This window comes from Myotis brandtii, unplaced genomic scaffold (genome assembly GCF_000412655.1).
Source record: "Myotis brandtii unplaced genomic scaffold, ASM41265v1 scaffold154, whole genome shotgun sequence".
NCBI lineage: Eukaryota > Metazoa > Chordata > Mammalia > Chiroptera > Vespertilionidae > Myotis > Myotis brandtii.
This window is the reverse complement of record NW_005355584.1, coordinates 10365190-10368414: the sequence shown is the minus strand read 5'-3', so window position 1 is coordinate 10368414 and position 3225 is coordinate 10365190. Positions and strand designations below refer to the sequence as shown.

Below are 3225 nucleotides of genomic sequence, written 5' to 3'. Positions count from 1 at the left end.
AGACCTCCTGGTTCATAGGTTGATGCTCAACCACTGAGTCACGCCAGCTGGGCCTTGCTCTGCTTTTTAAAAATTGAGTACAGGTAAGGTACTAATGCTGCTGCTGCCACTGCCCCTGCTACTTCCTCTGCCATGCTACAAACACTATTATTAATACTTCTATCACCACCACTATAGCCACTGCCTTGGTTAATCAGGACAGCTTTCTCAAAAAGATTCTGAATAGCTATAGCCCTTATTGGGCAGTATTAATGTACTAGATATTAATAGTAGAAAAATAGAAGGTAAACAAGTGTCTTTTAATTACTTTTAAACATATTTAACAGCCCTGGCCAGGTGGCTCAGGTGGTTGGAGTGTCATCTTGTAAACCAAAGGTTGCAAATTTGATTCCTGATCAAAGCACATACCTGGGTTGCTGGTTCAATCCCCAGTAGGGACACATACTGGAGGCAACCAATCAGTATTTCTCTCTCACATCAATGTTTCTCTCTCTTTCTCTCCCCCACTTCACTAAAGTCGCTAAAAGCAATAAAAATATATCCTTGGGTGAAGATTAAAAAAACACAAAACAAACAAAAAAAATATATTAATAGTGGTCTAAAACAGCAGGAAAATATGTCACTTCCTATGTTTTCCTTGAAAATTATTCCGATCAACTAGAGAATCAAATAATCAGGAGACAACAGGGACTATGCAGTAGATTGGTAGAGAAAAAGTCACCTGTGAAAAATGACAAATTCTACATGTAGTACAATTTAATTCCATTGACTATTAAGTAATTCAGAAATTCAGTGTGAGATTCTGCATTATGTAAATAGGAGTATATAGCAATGCCAGTAAAATCTGAATTAGATAGGAGTTAACACTTGTTGATCTCTAAGATGTCTTCTAAATTTAATATGCTATTAAATTTAATATGGTAAATTTTGTGTTATTATATACAAGCTGAAGTTGATATTTAGCTTTCTTCAAAATTAATAATGTTTCTTTGAATGCAGCACTGGAAATGTAAGAACACACCGGTATACATCCATTTATTCTTCTACTTCTTGCCTTATTTTCTTTTTCAAGTTTTTTTTGCATATTATATTGTTGCTTTTATAAAGAATCTGGTCATTTAGGTAACTTTTTGTGAAAGAGATGGTAGATGAAATGTAGCTAAAAAAGTTTAAGGCTATTTTTAAATCATTTTAAATTCAGATATACTTTAGCAATAAAGATCTCTGCCCTTAATAATTAAAAGTATGTTTAGGTTTCAGAAGCAACAATTTCATAAGTTTGCTATTTTATGCCCATAATTCAAAATTATATTTACATATTATATATTACATTAAGGCTAGTCAATAAGCAATCATCCCCTTGACCACTCACATAATACATAATTACCAAAAAATGCTATGTCACTCAATAAGGTAATGCTACTTAAGACCAGAGTTCAATTTCTACTTTTCAGAACCTTGGAAGTTAGTTTGGGATATGTAACATATGAATACAAGGAAAAACCAGAGAACATAATCAAGTGCATGACAACACTGTACAATGATTATCTAACTCAAAATTAGATAGTACAATGTTTATCTAATTCAAAATTAGCATTGTATAAACCTAAATAAAGTAATTAACTGCTATTATATAAGAAAATCCAAAAAACATGGAGTCATTGACATCAACATCTCGAGTGTTTCAGACACTAAGCCAGAGAATAATTTATAAAACTGCAAAAAATAAAAATTGAAAGGATACTTCAGCATAAACCACTTTAAAGCTTCTCTGAGTATTTATTTCAGTATAAAAGAGCTATAGTATTATACTCATGGAGGCTTAGGAGGGAAAAAGAATTAAAACATGGAACTTTTCTAAGGGCCAAAACTCAAATTCTACTTACCTGGTTGGTGATGCAACAAAAAGTATTCAATACTGTTTAACATTTGGGTTATTGGAAAAAATTTCATAAGCCAGGATTAAATTGCCTTCTTGTTTCCTAAACTTTACCTGAATTAGCACTTATTAAAAAAGTTGACTAAAATGACAAGACACTTCACTTTAAAATAAGGTTAGCTTCTAATAAACTCAAATTTAATAATTACTCCAAGCAATTAAAATACCTAATACCACCCTAATGGAGTATCATTTAATTAAAAAAATGTATTTTTAAACATAAATTTAATAAATAGATTTAACACACCTAGTAAATGTTGCCATATAGCTCACTGTATATTGGTACAGTACTTTGTTCAGATTTCTACTGTGTAGCACTTACCAACCTATATTATACAATCTTATCCATATCCTCACTAGGATGTTAGCATCTCAAGAGAAGGTACTATATCTTATTCATCCTCTCCCTATACCTTGATGCTTAGTACATACCTGACAAAGAGTAAGTTGTCAAACATGTCTGTTGAATGAATGAATGAATAAATGCTCAGCAAAGTGAAATGATGTTAAATGTTTAACTTATATTTCAAGTCCATTTTAAAACACTAAAGCTAACGTTAGCTCATACTATCCTATATAATAAAAGGGTAATATGCAAATCGATCATATGGCAGAACAACCGGTCACTATGATGCGCACTGACCACCAGGGGGCGGACACTTAATGCAGGAGCTGCACCCTGGTGGTCAGTGTGCTCCCACAAGGGGAGCGCCACTCAGCCAGAAGCCCAGAAGCCAGGCTCACAGCTGGCGAGCGCAGTGGTGGTGGCAGAAGCCTCTCCTGCCTCCCGGGAGAGCACTAAGCAGAGAGCGGGCTTAGGGCCTAAGCCAGTGGTTGGCAAACTGCGGCCCCTTCAGTGTGGTTCTTTCACAAAATACCACGTGCGGGCACACACGTACAGTGCAATTGAAACTTCATGGCCACACTCAAGGGGCCAAAGAGCCACATGTGGCTTGTGAGCCACAGTTTGTCGACCAATGGCCTAAGCCATCAGTCGGACATCCCCTGAGGGCTCCCAGGCTGAGGGACCCCCCTGAGTGAACAAATCTCGTGCACCGGACCTCTAGTTAATAATAAACACTGACTGCTTACTCCATGTAAAGCACTGTTCTAAGTGTATTGCTGTGTTTTGGTTTACTTAACCTTTACAACAACCCTATGAGACTAGTGCTATCATCCTATCTAATAAAAGAGAAACATGGTAATTAGCGTACGACCGCTACCCTTCCCATGGGCTAATCAGGGCGATATGCAAATTAACTGCCAGCCAAGATGGCGGCCGGCAG

The 3225-nt window shown here is 36.3% G+C and overlaps 1 protein-coding gene across 3 annotated transcripts in view; it reads right to left on the bottom strand.

Moving 5' to 3' along the window:
* Nucleotides 1-3225, bottom strand: part of ROCK1 (Rho-associated, coiled-coil containing protein kinase 1) — a 134882-nt gene that overhangs the window by 73662 nt on the left and 57995 nt on the right. The window lies entirely within an intron of this gene.